The 20,541-nt window shown below is 43.7% G+C and overlaps 1 long non-coding RNA gene across 1 annotated transcript; it reads right to left on the bottom strand.

The window, feature by feature from the left end:
• Window positions 1-1,642: 1,642 nt before the first annotated feature.
• LOC138498544 (uncharacterized) lies at window positions 1,643-19,629 on the bottom strand. Its single transcript, XR_011278735.1, has 6 exons — window positions 19,549-19,629; window positions 19,308-19,420; window positions 19,112-19,214; window positions 17,378-17,460; window positions 17,069-17,180; window positions 1,643-9,449 (listed from the first exon to the last, which is right to left on the bottom strand). It is a non-coding gene; the product is annotated as an uncharacterized lncRNA (long non-coding RNA).
• Between the last annotated feature and the right edge of the window lie 912 nt (window positions 19,630-20,541).

Here is a 20,541-nt window from a genome sequence, read left to right as displayed (position 1 = left end):
TCAGGACTCCTCTACCTGATTGGCTCATAGTTTCAAGTTTCCTGCATCAGGTGGTGACTACACCTTCTCAAGTGCCTTGCCAGGCTGCCACCCTGTCGTCAACTTCTGCCGGCTGCCTCAGACAACATTCCCTACACCAACATTGGGTTCCGACCAACTACTCAGGGTAAGCCCACTTGTAGATTCATTAGGTTTTCGGGTCTGGGTTCGTGTTTATTATCTAACCCACTTGTTTGCCTTACAGTGGTCTGGGCGGGCATCTTCCGGCATTCCTGGTTCCGGCTGACGACATTCACCACCTGTGGTGTCAAGGATCGCTCGGGCAGTAACTTATTGTTTGCTCGAGTGGTACTTGGGGACGGAGGTATCATCGTCTACACGACCATCAAGTGTTGACAGAATCTAACTTGAAATACCCAGTGGAGAGGACATCCTTAAAAATCTTCAGTGTACCAGCGGGCATTTGGGTCACCAGTCAAGATAGCTTTTTCCTGGGACAGCTACCTAAAATAATCATTATTGGTTTTGTGAATAATACTGCTTTTTCAGGGGATTACGAGAGCAATCCTTTTAATTTTAAATATTACAACATTAACAATGGGGTCATCATACCTGCCAAGGCCTACAGCCCCAGTTTTGAACACAAAAATACGATTAGGGAGTATCTGGGACTAGTCGCCATCAGCGGCAAGCACATGCGTGATAAAGGATTTGTGATACCTCGTGGTTAAACCTTGTTGGCTTTTGATTTGAGACTCGATAATGCATCATCAGGCCATTATAATCTGATTATGAATGGTAATTTACGCATTGAGGTCTGGTTCGCTGCAAATTTACCAAACACTCTGAATCTTATTATTATGGCTCTATTTGACTCGGTCATAGAACTCAAAAGTTAGCGGCAGGTGCTATATGATATGTAATGGATACATACCAGATCATGTGTTTCCTACGTAAAGACAAACAGGCTATGAAAACATTCCGGGGTGTGTTTTCGTGTGATGACATTCCAAGGGCTAAACCTGGTGAGCGGTCCGTGAGCTTTGTGGTGAACACTGATGCCCAGCATCAAGAAGGCACCCACTGGATAGCAATGTTTATAGACAATGGTGCAATAACTGTTTCTGATAGTCTGGGGTACTTCCCAAGCCACCCTATATACGGTGGTGCTCTACTGGCCTATGTTAAACATACATCACCCATATTACATTATAATAGAACACAGGTGCAATATTCTGAAGATGTGACATGTGGGCAGCACGCTTGTTACTTTGTATCTAAAATGTCTGAGAAACAGTTGTTGCGGGCCATTATACAGCCCTATTCTCTTGATCTTAGACAAAATGATCGGATTGTGACTGATTTTGTTAACAAGATCAAATATCGCCGTCTCCCTGTAAATGTATATAGCTTTAGTCAGAAATGTACGCTTGTTACTAAACACTAGCAGTGTGTACATGTCTAAATAAAAGAAAAACATTCTACTTTTAAACAATGGCCTCTTTTCTTACTTGTCTAATTTCTAATTAATATTTTAAAATACTAAATGTTGTGATATACATTCTTGAAATAATTAGATGCAAAAATGTTTGGTTGGTATAAATAATCAGTGTATTTTATTACAAGCAGATCCTTTGTTTATACAGTTTGAAGTGGTATACATATAAAAGCATTTACATGAAAACTTATTTTATTACAAACAGCGCCTTTCTTTAATCAATCTGGCTGGTTGTACTTATAAAAAACATTTACATAAACATATATATATATTTGAAAAAGGGGGACAACAGCCGGACTTCCGGCGCCCCAAAGAAGGATCTGCACTCCAATCGATCCGCACGTCTGTGCTGTGCTGAAACTTCAAGAATCAGCCTGAACCAGCCTGACTCGGTTGTTTCCTCTCGCAATGTCAAAATTAATTTTGTTATTAAACCATTAAAAAGGATTATAAAAAGGAGAACGCCCAGTATGACGCGTTTCGAAGCGTGCTCGCTGCTTGTTCACTTACAAATGTTTCAAACACCAAGGTGATACATATACTTGTTCACATTTTTAGTCTCTATGGTTTCCACTCCACAATTGTCCTATGTCTATTTCCTCTTTTCCCCACGTTCAATGCATTCTGTTTGTTATTTTACACACGAATACCATGGCGGCCATTTTAAGCCATTTTCTAAACCAATAGTGGTACGCTTGTGTGAGCTTAGTTATGGCATGTTTTTCACTAGCAAATATGATTAGCCATGTTTCAGAGGCTATTTTCCTGTGTAGAAAATACAATTTTACAAAAAGGGGCAATTTTTTGTAAGTTGCTAAAATACATCAGAGACATGACCACAATAATTATTGTGGATCCAATGAAAACATATAACACTTGAGTAGTGCTTTGCTCGTAAATAAAACCAAAGCAGCAGTTTTTTCCGGCATTGTGATCATAAAGTGCTTAATGCATTTAAAGAAGGTGAACAATACTGTTCTTGTTTTCATTAGGATTGTAAAGTGCTTAGTGCATCAGAACCATAACAGCAACATTTGCTGTTTCCTTAATAAAGTGCATAATGTGTAAGAAAGTGCTTAATTTGTTAACAAAAACATAGCAGCAATTATTTTTCCGCTTGCAATTATATTATTGAATATATATATTCACTGACAAAAAACGTTGTTATGGGATGTTATGGTTAAGTTGCACTACTACAAAGCTATGTAATTCACTGACAAAAAACGTTGTTGAAGGGACAGTATGTTTCAGTTCCCCTAAGAAAAACCTATCAAATTCAGTGCAACAAGTACTTGAAAGGAACATTACACTTACTTTGCACTAATAACAACCTATCCATCTTATGGTTACAAGTAAAACCAAAAAACATTACAAATTCGTCAGTTATTGTAACCTAAGCAACCATAACTCGCGCCACCACTTTGCACTACTAAGACTAACACCCAGGGAATCAAAGATGACAACACATTACAGTAACATTTTAAAAGAGAGTAAACTTAATTACATGAAATAAGACAAACACACATAAAAAGAAACAAGAAGGCCAGGCCAGGGCTAGAAATTATAACTAATCAAAAAGAATTAAGATAAAGGACACAGGTCAAAGGACATAAGATACAAGGAGCACAGCAAACTTACATCGCAGGTTCCTTAGGCACGAGTTACACAAGCAATATCGAAACATGTGGTATATATAATAACATAGGGCATAATGCCCAATTGTCAGACATACAATAACCAACCTACCAGCCAGGTCAAATAAGAAAACATAGTGACCATTAGCATCTTTACTTCTAGGCTAGGTATCTCGATCCATCAGCAATTTGACCTCCTCTTCAAATGTTCGCAGGTGTTCATTAACCACCTTACAAATCTGGGAAATAGCAATGACCAAACTTGTATTCATCCCAGAGAGGCACCTCAGCCAGAAGATTTCACTTTCAATATATACCTGATAATATTCAAATTTGGCAAAATATTTGTCATAGGTCGATCTCATCATCGGACAGCAGGTGAGTACATGCCTAGCAGTTTCCACCACTGTATCATCTAGACAGAGTCTGCAATTCCATCTCTCAACTGGAACACCAGACCAGGCTCCTCGTATCCCTAATACATTCAAGCAGCTAAGTCTAATATCCAGAAATATTATATGATTGGCCTGAGACGGCATCAATTTTCAGTTTTGAGGCTTTTTATATGAGAAAGGCATCTTGGCAAACGTAGACAGAGAACTCATAGTAGCTACCTTATAGTGGCTGGCAACTCAGTCCCACTTCTCTATCGAATCCTTGAGAGATTTTAACACAGCCCCTTCCCCATATTCCCATTTGGGAGACCATCCGATTCTATCAAAGAGTTGATCATTTAACTCCTGGAATGTGTTCAGGGAATCCGTTTACCCCCCTCCAAGCCTTCCCGAAGGATATACAACAGGGTTTCAGGGCGGGCATAGTTGATTTTTACATAGAGCCTAGCTCTATTATGCTCTGTCTGTGCAGAAAGGGAGATAAGTCCTGCTGCAATGACTTACAATACTAACCCTATTGGTGCTCACAGAATTGTGAAACGTAAATTGTGTAATATGTAGTGCTTCATGTACACCTCATACATTTTCTTTTCCGTAAGAGAACATATTGGAAAGGAAAGCAAGGCAAAGCAAGGCAGCACAAGCGACACCCCTTCCACAACAGTATACGGGCATAGGAAAGGAAATCAACTCTGTAAATAGCAAAATGGACAGCCTGGAAGCCAAAATGGAAGATTTGGTGTACAATTGTGCCGCCTTAAAAGATTGCGTACAAGGGTATATTATGGACTAAAAAAACAGGACCGTCAGACCTGCACGTGTACCCCTTCCCCATGTCACAGCCCGCCATCCCCTCAAAATCTGTGGGATGAGAGATGGTACGGTGATACCTCAATCTCTTCGTCCCCTCCCCTCACAACCAATGTGTGGAAATCCCCAAATCCTACAATAAGTATCCACTACTGCTCACCCTTCCCTTTCCTAATGCTGTGTATGAATGTGTGGAAGTAAACGTTGATATTTAAATTGTTGCTGAGTGTAAATGTGGTATTGTTTGTTTTTTGAAATGCCGTTCTGACACTGCGGCTCACAGTCCTCGTAGGAATGACTGCAATTTATGAAAGTTTGGGTGTCCTACAGACACTGCACCTGCCGGGTCTATCTGCAATTACAATCGAGGCATCCGTACCACGTGTTAGGCAGAATCCTGTGCAGTTCCCTTAGGGAACACTGCAAAAAGATTAGGACTACAGAAGTAAGCAGTAAAGCCACTTGGTAGCAGTCCGCACCACCCAGATTTACCTGGTAGCTGTGGCTGAGCAGTCAGACTTCTCTCAAGGTGAGTAGGGCAGTATATAGAGCATTCACAATAGGGCTGAAACACAGTAGAACAAGCAAACACTGACCAGAGCTTTGGTGTCAAAAGTATATAATTATTTATTTGACACACACTTTACAAATTACACTAGCACTATATGGCAAAGCAAGTTCAAAAACACAATCAACCAAGTATACACACCTCCCTTAGTAATTATTAGACAAGTCTAGGTTAAAACACCACTATTTGTCAAAACAGATGTGAGCGCGTAACTTAGATGGCACTACAATAATTAAACTAAAGGGAGAGAAAAAGGCAGGTCACGAATATAAAACAGTTACCAACACTTTTAGGAGATCACAGCAAGTTAGTGAAGGCAGAGTCTACTGTAGAGTCAACGTTCACAGGCCAGGCCCACTTTGAAGAGAGCAAGGCGGAATGTGTCCAAGATCACACAGTTAAAACGGCACTAAAAGTCTTTGCGAAATGTTCAAAAGAAGTTGGTTCAATACGAGAGGTAAAGTTAGAAGGTCTGGGGCCAACCCAGTTGGAAAGCCCAGGATTTTAGGGTCACCTTTAGCAATCCGTAGAAAGGGAGGCCAGCCGGAACACAGTACCTTGAAAAGTGAGGAAGCTCCAGCGGTGGCAGTTGTTCCTTGCAGCGGGTGCAGTTCATTGTTTCAACCAGGGGAAGAGATGATCTTGTCGAGGAGTCGTGCACTGCCCAGGGATGAAACCAGCCGCGGAGTTCTTCGGTTAAAAGGTGTGTTCATTTTATTCGCGGTCACAGTGGTGAAGCTTGGCTATCCGGCCGCCGGGGTGCTTGGGATGGGTGATTCAACCAAGAGACGTCCTGGAAGGCGAATGGCGAACTGGTTGGTCCCACCAGCTCAAAGGAAGAAGACTCTTTCAGCAGAAGATCTTCGCTTGTCGTCGGGAAAGTGGTGAGGTCGTTGCAGCAGGGCTCCACCGGTGGTGTCGTCGTTGCAGATGGCTCAGCTTCTCCCCTCTTCAGATTCTTTAGGTCCTGTGGCGACTTCTGAAGGTCCAGTCCCCAAAGCCCTGCTTTTATGCAGAAAACCCCCCATTCAACAGCCTAGCTGTTACTCAGAATAGAGTGCGACTTGAGTTGCCGAGGCAACACATTCCAGGGTGCCTATGCCCCCTCCCACACATCCTGTGGACCCCAGACAAAGTGGCACCATTTGGAGGGCTTCTGTGGAGAAGTCCGGCAAAATAGTGGAACAAAGGGCTCGACCTGGGTCAGAGTTACAGAGACAGACACAAACGCCATTTTGGAACCGAGTTCTGGCAAAAAGACCCAACCGGTGATTTGATATTAAATAAATAAACCGGCGGTATCTTTAACATTGCACCAAAAAGTGGTGCATTTAAAATGAATGGGAAAATCCAATAGGAAATATTCTGGTGGAATATTCCGAGTGATAACCACTGCCACCAGCCAGAAACTTGACAAGGGGGGACTGGACAGTGCCCCCTTGAAGACAGACCCAGGGGTAATCTAATTAACCCCTTCCAGTACTTCCACAATATGATGGTTTGTACTGGTTCTGTTCACAATTTAGGACTAATAAAGCCAATGGTGACTTTACATGCCCTGGGAGACAGTAGTCAGTCCCAGGGTATGGAGTCTATGTTTGGGGGTCACTATGACACCCTTGTGTTACTGCACTGAGGGTGCTGTGTAACACACATACAAAAACAGATGATACCCTATGGAGTGAAAGACCCCATAGCCCCCCATAAGCACACAAACAGTCAAGACATACTTCAAATCATGCTTAAGAGTGGGAAGAAAACAGTCTCACTCTTAGCAGGAGAAAAAAACAAACATCAAAAATCCAGCAAAGCTGCTGGGGATCTCACTAGGTTTGGGAAATCAGCCTTATAAGAGGATTCTCCCTAACACCACGCCAGCACAATCCTCATGTCCGCATGTTGTGCACCACCTATAATTACATGTGGGAGCAGACGTTTGTTTGTTGTGCTAGTAGGCGCATGTGTATGTGTTCCTGTGTGTCCTGGTAACACCGCCACTGTGCAGCATATGCGACCAAACTTTATTTAGCTTGAGGCGCCCACCCACGTCCTACAGGTAGCTATACAGATAAACATCCCACCTGCTACACCTTGTAAACAACCAGCGTCTCCCAAAATGGCCGGCGCACATGTGTTGCACTATTATTCAGCAGACAAGTGGCAACTGTGTGCATCGGACACTTATGCTCATGCGCACAATGTATTCTACCCAAAACAGCCGTCCCAAGAGAGAACAGTGGCGCCATCACAAGGTGAACGTACCCACGCTACCCCTGGGCCCTTATTCCGGGGCACTATCTGGACCCTTGGACAGCAGAAAAGTACAGTGTTGTGCAATGTACAGTGTGTTTCAGAAGGTACACACTTGCAAACACACCAGAATGTGCCTTTGCACATGTATGTATGTTTTTGAACAATGTAGGCCTGTTTTCCGGGTGCAAGTTCTCCATAGCCGCGCTATAAAAGGCTGCACCCCGGAGCTGCTCTGCAATGTGTTTGTAGCTTTTCAGAGCACACTAACAGGCCACATAGGTTTGCCCTGTAATTGATGTCGGACCGAACGTGCTGTGCTACACTGCCTTTGCAAGCAATGGCAACCATGTCAGTCCGGCTCGCTACGCAGAGTAATGGAGAAAAGTATTAACGGCCCTTCCGATGAACCACACCCTCTTTTTCGATAGTCCCCACTGTCCCATTCCCATGGGTAGCATACTGAAAACAGTAGTATGTGGCACATGCGTTTTCTCCAAGTACGGCGAGGGCCGTTTCCCAATGAAGCAGAAACATTCCTTCTTCCCTTTCCTCTTCCTTCTTTCCAGCACGCCGTCATTGGTTGCTGTTAGAAGGTTCCACACACATCCACCAATCACATTGAAGAGCTCTCTATGTAACAGTATCAGTTCTGCACACCAGTCCTCTATGTACACACCACACCCAGAAATGGTATTGCGCAATTCCTCAGCCTTCACAGTCCCATTTCCATGGCCATCCTCCAAATACCCGAATGTGGATTTTGTGCTCCTTGCGGGTGTGGGGGTATAAATTGCAACCAGGGTAGGGGGATTTGTGTGTAAGGGCGGCTCTGAAAAGAGCCTTTTTTATTTTATATTGCAGGTGCTTCTAGTGAAACATGCTTTTGTTTTTTCTTGTGCTCACATTGTTACAGTAAAGGCAAACAAAACAACATTACCAATGGGCGACAACAAGATGCCATTTGCTCGGAAAAACTCTGCATTTCCACAACTAATGAGTTCATTGTTGCAGAAGAACATCCCACAAGCGGACAAAAAAGTATACATGCTTCTGTTCAAGAGACACCTTCCAAACTCTTGCTCGGAACAACCTCCATGACCATTGTCCCATACTCTTCTTAGTGTTATGGATGAGCAAAGCACTTTGGCAGTGCGAAAAAGCCATTTTACGACATTTAGCAACCTCTTCAGTCGACGGAGGAAACCTAAACAAGCCAGGTAAAACATATGCATACCACCGTAGTGCATGACGAGAACATCGACAGTACGAAAATTTTCCAGGTCTCTGCAAAGTGCATACACATCAGCAAAACTGCGGTCATACACAGCACACCACAATGTGTCCACTCCTTCGAAACCGAAATTGCCATCAAAGTGTCTTTCCAGGGCATACTTGTGCAGATCTATCACAAAGGCATCACCCAAAGCCAAGTCAATGCGTTTCACCATGTCAGACAGCCTCACTACGCAGAGTAATATACAACAGTATGACCGCCCCTTTCCATGAACCACACCCACAGTACCTGATTGATAATCCCCGCAGTCCCATTTCCATTGGCTAGCATGGTGAGAAGCGCAGAATGTGGCACGTGTGCTTCCCAAAGAACCGTGAGGGCCGCGCCCCACTAAAGCAGGAGCAAATATTGTTCCCATTCCACTTCATCTTTCCAGCATGCCGTCACTATGTACTGTTAGAAAGTTCCACACGCATCCACCAATCACATAGAAGAGCTCTCCATGTAACAGTATCAGTTCTGTATACCAGTCCTCTCCGTCCATACCACACCCAGAAAAGGTATTGCACAATACCTCAGCCTGCATAGTCCCATTTCCATGGCCATTATCAAAATCCCTGGATGTGGATTTTGTGCTGCGTACGGGCGTGGGGGAATAAATTGCAACTAGGATAGGAGAGTTTGTTTTTAAGGGCAGCTTTGAAAAGAGCCTTTTTAAAATAATTTTCTGTTTTAGGTGCGTCTAGTGAAACAACTTTTTTTCCAGTTTTTAGTCAATTTTGTGTGTTTTTGTGGTCACATTGCTACAGTAAACTCTTCAACGCATTCTGTAGATTGGCAAACAAAACAGCATTGCCAATGGGCGACAACGAAATTTCATTTGTATGGAAAAACTCTGCATTTCCACAACTAATGAGGACATTGTTGCAGAAAAACATCCCACGAGCGGACAATCAGACAGGCTTCTGTTGATGAGACACCTCCCAGCGTCTGGCTCAGAACAACATACATTAGCATTGTCCCATACTCTTCTTGGTGTTATTGATGAGAAAAGCACCTGGGCAGTAGGAAAAAGGCAGAAAACAAAAAGAGTGGGCACCACTGCGAGATGTTCACGTTTCTCAAATATTCGTTTCTGTGAAAAAGTTCATTTCCTTGAAAATTCCTTGTCAACAAATTATAAAAAGGAGCAGACTGTGACGAATAAGGAGACACCCAAATTCAAAATACACAAGAAGCCAAAGAACATGTGGGATGCAAGGTCACACAGCCGCTCTCTTAGAAGACCCTATCAGGGTATAGAAGTAATGTAAACTCTCCAAAGCTTGATGAATTCCAAAGTAAAATGTTTACATATTCAAAAATGATGATAATTATAGAAGTTCAGTGATTTTTCCAAAAGCCTTTTATCAACAAATGATTTTGTAAAAGAATAATTCGTCTCTTGATATGAGGCATCACTAATATCTTCTTAGGGAGGAAGAAAAATCCACTAGCATTTTACATCAGACCAGAACATTTTTGCCAATGCATTTCGGATTTACAAATCCTTCATCGGGGCAAGTCTGCAATTAACATGTACGATTTCATAACATCCAAAAGACAGTGTATCAAAATGCACATTTGCATAAAAAATGTAAATAACATACCAATCATTGTAGTGGTAGAAGAAGTCGAGATTGATTGATACATAGAATATAAAACAGAAAGAGAAAGAGCAATGAGAGGTCTGTTTATAATGAGGTTGGCGGTGACAAGAGATGCAGAAAGCATTTACCCGATGAAGGATTTGTAAATCCGAAATGCATTGGCAAAAATGTTCTGGTCTGATGTAAAATGCTAGTGGCTTTTTTCTTCCTCACTAAGAAGATATTAGTGACGCCTCATATCAAGAGATGCATAATTCTTTTACAAAATCATTTGTTGATAAGAGGCTTTTTGAAAAATCACTGAACTTCTATGATTATCATCATTTTTGAATATGTAAACATTTTACTTTGGAATTCATCAAGCTTTGGAGAGTTTACACTACTTCTATACCGTGATTGGGTCTTCTAAGAGAGCGGCTGTGTGATCTTGCGTCCCACTTGGTCTTTGACTTCCAGTGGGAAAAAGGCGCCACACTGCATTCAACAACTTACTGAGTCGACGAAACAAATGTAAACAAGCGACGTAACCCATATGCATAGTGCCGTAGTGCACGACGACAACATCGACAGTCGCAAAAGTGGCCAGCTCTCTGCAAAGTGCATGCATATTGACGAAACTGCAGTCATAGACCGCTTTCCACAAAGCGCCCACTCCTTCCAAACCGAAATTGCCATCAAAGTGTCTTTCCATGGCATACTTGTGTAGATCTATCACAAAAGCATCACCCAAAATCAAGACGATGTGTTTCGCCTTGTCAGCCACCCTCACTATGCAGAGTAATGTAACACTGTATGACCGTCCCTTTCAGTGAACCACACCCGCAGTATCTGATTGGATAATCCCCACAATAAAATTTCAATTGGGCCGCATGGTGCAGAGCGCACAATGTGGCACGTGCGCTTCCCAAAGTACTGCGAGGGCCGTACCACAGGAAAGCAGGAGCAGTCCTTCCCTTTCTACTATTTTCTGTCCACCCCTACCTCATTGGGTACAGATAAACAGTCACACAGTCATCCTCCAGTGCCATTCTAGATGTTAGCATCTAACACTGTCAGTTCTGCACAACACTTCATATGTACCATTATAAAATCAGCCTGCAAGTGTCCTGTCATTAGAAAGCACGTCCAGTAGAAAGTTCAGTAAACGATTGCAAGATTTTAGCATCCACATTCATCCACATGAGCACCCATCACCACAAAATGGAGGTATGCAAACCTTTCCGGCAATATGTTTACAACTCTGTTATAAGTGCCTCTGCGCACGATATGTGGCACTGAGATTACGTTACGTTCTTAGAAAGCATACTGTTTTTTCCCATCCCCTACCATCAAGTGGAACTTCAATTCTATGTGCTTGCAGCGTTTTCATATACCCATATCTTACATTGTAATATGAAAACAGGAACTCTGCTTTCCTTCTGACAATGCTATGATTAGTTTTCCCCACTAATCCATTTCCTACATAAATCGTAAAAATATGCCACCAAAAGCAGTAGTGAATGTATCTTACCAACCTAAAGCAAGTTTCCAAAAGGTCACTGTGTGCACAGCTGTGCTTCTCTCTGGGCTGCACTATTGCAACAGGCTCTTTTTTAATGTGCCCGATTCTTCTCTCCGCCCTCTGCAACCCATCCACAATAGTTCTGTATCCCTAACAGTTCCACCACCACCTGATGTCTGCACTTATCCTTCCACTTGGCACAATCAGGACACATTTTTACTTATTGTCATTTGTTTTTCTTCTCATGTACTGGACTTCCCCCTGCCCCTATCCATGCATTCAGCTGTTGCGAGTGACACCTGGCCAGGTAGGTTTGTTATCTCTGTCTCCCCTCTGTACCCCCTCCCTTGCCTCGTTGCGCCTTGCAAAACTTGTGTATAGGTGCATTATGAATGCCATATCATATGATATCAAACACACATTGCATTCATGACAACAGGATGCCTGCCACTTACCTTGTACACTTCACAGGGTTTTCCCCCGTACTCCACTTACTACACATATTCAAACATTATTGCCCAAAAGCAGCACTGAATGCATGCTACCAACTTCAAACAAGTACATACAGTTCATGTATCAAACAGGATGCCTGCCCCTTACCTTTCACAGTTCCACCATAGCCATCTGCACTTCTAAGTACAAAGAGACTTCTGCCACAGTATTTGCATACATACCACAACCACAAACCTTATTGAGCAATGTATTTCACTCCACAGTTCCATTTCCATGGCTCCCATCCTGAAAATGTCCGGATGTGGCATGTGTAATCCTGATCCGCAGAGTTTTCGTGCTACAAAGGAAGGGGGGTGCGTGGGGTAAAGTGTCAAGCAGGGTAGGGGAATGGGTCTTTAGTGGTCCCTCTGAAAAGATTTTTTTTACATGTTTTTTTTGTTACGTGTTTGTCAACAACCTTTTTGTTTTTTTCTTTGTATAACTTTCTGTTTGCTCCTCCTCCTTCAATTTCTACTGAATTATAGTCCACAATCTTGCACAGTGTAAAAGAAACTGGTATTGCCAATGGCGTTCAAAGAAATGCCATTTGCCTTGAAGCACTGTATTTATTGCAACTGCATGCTCTCATAGTGCGTGGAGAACATCCCATCAGTGGACATAAATGCAGACATGCTTCTGTTTATAAGACACCTTCCGAGCTCTGGCTGGGGACAAATTACACCGGCATGGTCCCATGCTCCTCACGGTGAAATGGTTGAGAAAACGACCTTGGCAGTGGGAAAAATCCACATCACTGCATTCATCAACTTCTTCAGGTGACGGAGCAAACGTCCACATGACATGTAACCCAAATGTAAACTTTCATAATGCACCACCACAACTTCAACAGTAACAATAGAGGCCACATATCTGCAAAGGCAAACCATCCCGCCGAAACTGCACTCATAGAGACTGGCCCACAAAGCGTCCACTCCTTCCAACCCGAAATTAGCAGCAACGCCTCTTTGCACGGCATACCTGTGCAGATCTTGCACAAATGTATCACCCACGATCAGCACTGTGCGTCTGTCCATCTCTACCAACCTCATTACACAGAGAGTATAGGAAAAAGTAGTACCACCCCTTTCTGTGAACCACACCCTTCACACGTGATTCCATAATCCCCACAATTGCATTTGCATGCCCACCATGGGAAGAATGGCAGGATGTGGCGCATGCGCATATCCAGCTACAGTGAGGGCTACACCCCTGTAAAGCCGACACAACCCTTCTCCATTCTGCACTGTTATTCTTCCAGCAGTCCCTCATTGAGTACTGTGAAATATTCACACATGCATGAATCAAAGGCAAGAACTCTGAATCCAACACTATCATTTCTGTACAGCACTGCATATTTACCGTTCAACACTCTGAGTACACGTCGCGTGTTCTCCCAAAACACATTCGGTACAAAGGTCTGCAAAATAATCCACGATTTCAGCATCCAAAATCATCCAGAGCGGCACCCATCATGCCTTTGACAATGCACACAAGAGTCTACTGCTTGCCCACACCCAGCACAACATAATGTAGACATGCATGTGAACATGTGGCCAGAAGCCACAATCCACAAACGTAAATTAGGCAGCAGCACTTGTACCCACATTCCACAAACATACAACTGCCTCCATCACCCCTACCCACTTCCATTCACAAAGTATTATGTCACTGGCAATCAAACCACACAATCTTCACAACATTGGGCCTACTCCCAGGAAGCTACACAAACCAGAATATCCGAGCACATACAATATTCACTTCATCCCTACCCTCTTCTATACAGACAGTGTTCCAACACTGCACCCAGTGGGCACACTGCAAGACCTTTGACTGCACAATCTCCAGCCATACACCGAATACCGTAGTATGTTCGCACAATGACCACACCCATAGAACCAACAATATGTGCATGTCAGCGCACTTCTGGTGCTCTATCAAGAGTAAAATGTGCTCCTCAACCATTCTGTAAAGGTGACCACCCTCTGAGAGATGCAGTCAAAACTGCATTGCTGCAGTGGGTGTAGTGAAGGCCTTGGCTTTTGGGTGCATGCCCTACGGCCTACCGCCTTTGGCAATGCACCCAATAGTCTAGGCCTTGGCCACACCCACCGCAACATAATCCAGCCATGCATGGCAATATGACTCAAACTACTACAATCCACACATGTACCACAGCCACCGGCACGCCTACCCAACCTTCACACTGTTATACAGCTATGCATAGAAAGATGCACCGTTTCACAGAATCTACAAACTTAACACAGCCTCTGGCACCCCTACCCACTTTCATTCACATACAATGGTGTTACTGCCAACTGAACCAACCAACACTATATGCATGTCAGCTGACTTCTGGTGCTGTAGCAAGTCTAAAATGTGCTTCACAACCATTCTGTAAAGGTGAGCACCCTCTGACAGATGCAGTCTAAACAGCATTGCTGCGGTGGGTGTGGGGCAAGGCCTAGACTTTGGCCATGCACCCAATAGTCTAGGTCCTGTGCACACCCACCAGAACGTAGTGCAGCCATACATGACAACATGTGCCCAAGCACCACACTCCACACACATACCACAGCCACCACCACTGCTACCCAACCGCCACACCATAATAGCAGGCAGCCAATGTATGGAAACATGCAACAGTTAGCAGAATCTACAAACATACCACAGCCTCCGGCAACCATACCCACTTTCATTCCCATAGTATGGTGTTACTGCCAACCAAACCAAACATTTTTTGCAACACTGTCCCTGCTCCCATCACTCTATTCAGTACACAAAAGCAACAGCTCATAGTGCAGTACAATAGTCAACAGTCTGCGCAATGTACACTACGCAATCCTCTGCGCTATGCAGTTTGCCCTTATCCACTTCTATGAACACACTACTTAACTATTGCATCCACTTCACACACTGCAGTATTCATGCACAACTTCAACCATACCCTCTTCTGTACTGACAGTATTCCAACACTGTACCCAGTGCACACACTGCAGAACTGTTCACTCCATTAGCTACAGCCATAGTGTAAGTAGTGTAGGATGCGCTAAGAAGCGCTACACCCATGGAATGAACAATGTAGGCAATGTTGACGAACCACACGCAGAAGCCAACAATGTGAAGCCTAATTGTAACCACGGCACATAGTTGTCGGAGCAAGGCCTCCATCCGTGCATCGAATGGCCTATGGCCTTACCACATGCAACACACCGCAGTAAATGCTATCTTACAATGTGCATGTCATGTGCAATGGACTCCCCTTCTGGAATTGAGCTCACACCAGTCACCACAGAAAGAGGTCTCTGCACCAGCTATCATGATGTGACAAAGCCTGCCTGCATTCAGTGCACACGGTAGGCGGCTATGCAGAGACACGCGAATTGGTGCTGTACGCGCAGATACTGTAGGTACATCAACGTCTTCGTCCACCTATTGACATATCTCAGATGAATCACTTCTCACTCCTCTACCCTTTCCATGCCTTCCTCCCACCACCACATGGCATACTATTTGTTTTGCTATGCACTCCCGTCTGCTATTCAGCTTCCACCAGTCAGCACGGTAAAAGGTTGCAGCACAAGCTATTGTGCCGTAACAAATGCTGCCTACATTCACCACACATGCTAGTCGCCTGTGCAGGGACCGGCGAATTGGCGCAATATGTGTGAATACTGCAAGCTCCACTGTCTTTGTCCACCTTATAATCACCCATCTCAGATGACCCACTTCTCTCTCCCCCACCCTTTCCATCCCCTCTTCCCACCACCTCATGCCGTACATTATGTTTGTCAGTCCCTTTCGGCACCGCACTGTCCTCTGCTACACAATGGCAGTGTTTCCCGAAAAACTTTGACGCAAAACACGCTTCCCTCCATCCAACCACCGGCCACGTCCTAAATTTGTTGCCAGCACAGCGTTCTGCAAGCCAAAGAGAATTCTGTCTGCGGGGCGAACAGGGAAATGGGTCCGCAGTGCGGAGCCAGATATCACTAATTTTAATTAAAATAATTTAAACAAAAGTACTGGTCATTTTCCACCAAACATACAAAAGCACGCTTTCTGAAACAAGCCCCCACTCTTGCCGCAAATTTGGTGCAAATCCATCCAGCCATTCGGGCTGTAGCCGTGCGCAAAGGTTTTGCCCATTCAGTCTATGGAATAAAAATAAAAACTCAGGACCCCCCTATAACTTTCCCCCTACATGCAACCTCACCAAACTTGCCGCATAAATTCAGAGCGGGCCATATACTTTACTTGCAAAGTTTGGTGAGGATTCCTCCAGGGAGAGCACAGTTGTAAGCTGCCAAAAAAGTGGTCTTCCTATGGGATTAGCAACTTAACCATAACTACACGGCCGTGTAATATATACATATAACAAGGGTTAAACAGGGTTCTTAAAATTAAAAAAAAAAAAACACACACCCTGTTACACGCTAAAGCATGTTGAGCGTTTGCATTTCTGTTTTTCTTTTTTCCTTTTTTTCTTTTCTTAAGGGTAATATCTAGGGAATCAGCATCGTCTGACAGGGTTTTAACACCAGAGTCTTTGAATGTCTCGAGCAGTTCCTGATGACCCATATTTCCCACTAAAGCAGCAGGGAGGCTCAAATCGGCAGCGGATTGCATGAACAGATCCCAGCCTCTATGTTTTTTGTGTCTTCCAAAGGCCTGAGGATTGGTGATACTGAGAACTAAATTGTGGATGTTTGAACCTTTGACAACCACCCTGTTATACACAAACTCTCCCTTTGCGTTCCAGGGTACCCCCTCAGCACCAGTCATCTTGTTAAACAATAGTTTATCATTTTTACGATTGCGGGGGTTAATGGTGTTCAGGACTTCAGCCACCAGGGTGTCTGAAACGGGGTTGTCCGGGGCTTGTGTTGCCGAGACCTAGTTGGTAAAAATAGTCCAAGCAATACTCTATAATGACATGAGCAGACCAGTATAGGGTTTTAAAAAAAGACACACTGAAATATTAACGGGCAGCGCTGTGGAAAAAGGGCTTTTTCGTTAGTAGTCATACAAACGTACAATTTGTATCTCCGGAGGTTGTTTCCACTTTAACAACGGGACATCCAATGAGGTTCTCCAGCGTGTGCATCTGACGGGGCAACCAATGGCATTGATCCTTCAACGTGTGGATCTGAAAAAGTCAAAGAAAACTGTTACCAACATGCTCTACATCGAGCGTCCACACGGCCCCCATATGCTTCAAATGCATAACACTATTTTACACAAAAGACTCAAATCTTGGAAAACAACTGTTACCAAATAAAAAACATACAGGCTTTACATAGATCGACCTTTAACTAACATAGCTAGAGTGACAGCAGTCATTACCTGCTACAATGATTGATGCCTCTCTCCCAGCCTCAGAAGACACTGCATCAAGCTGTTGAGTATCAGCGTCATCGGGCCTGTCACTGCAACAAAAAAAAGAAACAGCACACATTATTGTAAAAGTAAAATTATAATTCAAAATCTAATTACACATATTAATACACACCAAAAGTCTCAACATTAATCCTGATTTCGTTCAAGACGTCAGTCAGGGTTTCGGAATCTAGACAGACTGCCTCCAAACGGGCGATCCATGTAGCATATTCCCCGGCTAGAAAAAGATGGACAAGCACAAGCCTCTGGCCTCACATACTGCAAATGATCAAACCCAGTGGCACCAGACACATGAGCGCACAAGAGACACAACATGCCATGCTTGGGGCCCTTATTCATTGGGGACCATTGGGGGCTGATTGTGGGGTTACTGCACTATGCGGCTAATAGTTTTGACCAGCATTGCTAAATAAACATTCTTTAAAATGTACACTATCACATTTGCTCAAAAACAACCCCCTGGGGGCCTGTTCAAACGGTGTCACAAAAGGCATGGATTACAATATGGATCTGGGGCCCCTGGGGGCATTTTGATGAGTTACTTCACTATGAGGCTTATAGTTTTGACCAGTGTTGCTGAATATTCATTAAAATGGACACTAACACATTTTATCAAAAGCATCCAATTTGGGGTGCGGTTCAAGCCGTGTCACAAGAGGCTTGCATAGATAATTGCTGCTGGGCCCCCTTATGTGCAGGGGCCCTACCCACGGGTGGTGCGGCATCACCCGGCAGAGCCCCTTATTGGGTGGGTTGGCCCGCACCCTGTGGTGCGGCACCCCCTCGTTGATTGGGCCAGCAGGGGTGAAACGTGAAGACCCAGCCCTGTCACGGTTCACCCTCCAGCCCCAGCCATGAAAATAAAGAGGTAAGAAGTTTGGAATGCCTCACTATCTGCACTGCCAACCTGGATCAATGTGAATATGTGGCAGAGCTAATAGTAATTCCAGGTAATGCAATTGAGTATGAACTTTAACAACTTGAGAATTACCAAATTGGTAAACATACAGTAACATAAATTGAGACTATCATGCATCCAAAGGAGGTTCCAGATGAGATTATTGGAAATACGCTTAGCCTACTCAGAATTTCCAAGAAATTGTTTTTAATGTTCCATAAGCTTATTCAGCAAAATCGCCAAACTTAATCATCAAAAACGCCAATAAGTGTTTCAACCCTAACTGGGCCGTCTTTAGAGCGTAAAAAATGTATCGCTGATAGAGTACGTGGTGCTGGCTGTGTGCCAAAGGTTGTGTGTGGTTAGGTAGTTTTTTCATCTAATCTCTGCGAGAATTCCATGCAGTATTTTGGATCTGTAAATCACAGGATTTATATGATAACACGTGTTTCAACCCTAACTGGGCCGTCTTCAGGGCGTAAAAAATGTATCGCTACCAACAGACATAACAGTTTGGACATGTTTCAACACATAAATCATCAACATAATTGTAGGTAAAAAACAACGGTTATGGAATTCCAATGAAGATATAGAAGATATAGAGGCATGAATACAAAAGCGGGGTAGGGGAAAGGGAAGGGAAAACAAAAACAAAAGAAATAGTCAGCGAAAAAATGCACCATCTTAACTGTGCTTTTTCATTAATATTATAGTGCAGTCAAAGGTAGTAGGTGAGCATATCCACATCCCAAAGAGAATAACAGTCTAAACAAGAGGGGTACCTGATAAATAGTGCACGTGGTGCTGGCTGTGTGCCAAGGGTTGTGTGTTCTTAGGCAGTTTTGTCATCTAATCTCTGCGAGACTTCCATGCAGTATATTGGATCTGTAAAAGCAGACACGGCCTGCTCTTATAAATCTGAGTCAGTAGTCCCGTTTTCCAATGCTAAATAGGAATGAATAGCGATCTGCCGCTTACCTCTAAGTCACAGGATTTACATGATAAGTGACGCGAAGTCGTTGCAATGCAGCTAGATGTCCTATTTTAAACTTGCCAAATCATGTCGTGAGGTCTAGTTGCCAACTCGTATTCTAAATAATAGAATAAAACAAAGAGAGAAGGAGAGAAGACCATAGGTTGTGTCAGCCTGTGTATCTTAAACAACAGGCAGGAAACGCCATGTAAAATGCGGTTTGCAGACAACGCTTCGGAAGCTTACCCATTAACTGCTTGAATGCGTAGGTGACTAAGGATTACTGCCTTCTGGCCGGTAGCAGCCTTGTGGAATGTGGGTGTTGTCTGGACTGTCCTATAACAGCTCAGCAAGTAAATATGGTCACTGGTCATGTGACCTGGTTGAGCACTGGTTGCCTAGCAACCCTGTGCTGTGCTCCCACATAACACCCTTTCAGAACCTCACTCGTCTGTTTGCTGATTCACAAGGAAGTTTTACTGCCCCAATGCATATAATTGTCCTGAAGTACTGAGCATTTTCACACACGTCTGTTTCCAAGTCGCATGGGTCGTAAAGCTGAAGTAATATGCAAAGTCGAGCTGTGGTTTAAAACCTCTGTAATATGTTGGGTAAATGCCTTAACTGTCATTAGGCGAACAATGTGCATAAACGAGCTGTAATCTGAAGCCACTAAGCTATGTTGGGTTACCGCTGAAAATGTTACTAAGCGAGCAGGCGTTGAATTAATAGTTCAGCTGTAACCCGCGCTCGGATCGTGTGACTGGGTGCTGTTCTGATCGCAGCATACCCTCAGCAGTGTAACACATGTGCGTGTTAATAAGTGAATTCATGTTAAAGGTGGGCCCCAATGTGCGCAACTGTACTGATATTGGTAGAAAAGTATAATATCAGACGGAAAAAAATATCCAATGAAAGTGTAATGGCTACACGCGTACCGAGGCATATAGCTAGAGTCCCTTATTCATGCATAGTTCATTATTCGTGTCATGAGGTGCCTGGAGATATATTAAAGTATGTGTGCCAGTAATAATTAGGCACTGAGTTGATATTCTCATATGAGAGGTATACACGGGTAAGTGAGGTAATAGAGAATGGCAGAGGTTGGTCACTATCCAGAGCAAGGGACTAACCTGCTATGGTGCACTAGGTGATGAGAGTTACACACGGTCACTGGCCACATTACTAAGTCAGGTTAGTTCATGACCCCTTTGTTAGCTGCTCTGTCTATTGCGATGT

Source organism: Ambystoma mexicanum, chromosome 5q (genome assembly GCF_040938575.1).
Source record: "Ambystoma mexicanum isolate Mex_15411 chromosome 5q, UKY_AmexF1_1, whole genome shotgun sequence".
Lineage (NCBI taxonomy): Eukaryota > Metazoa > Chordata > Amphibia > Caudata > Ambystomatidae > Ambystoma > Ambystoma mexicanum.
This window is presented reverse-complemented; position numbering and strand designations above follow the sequence as displayed.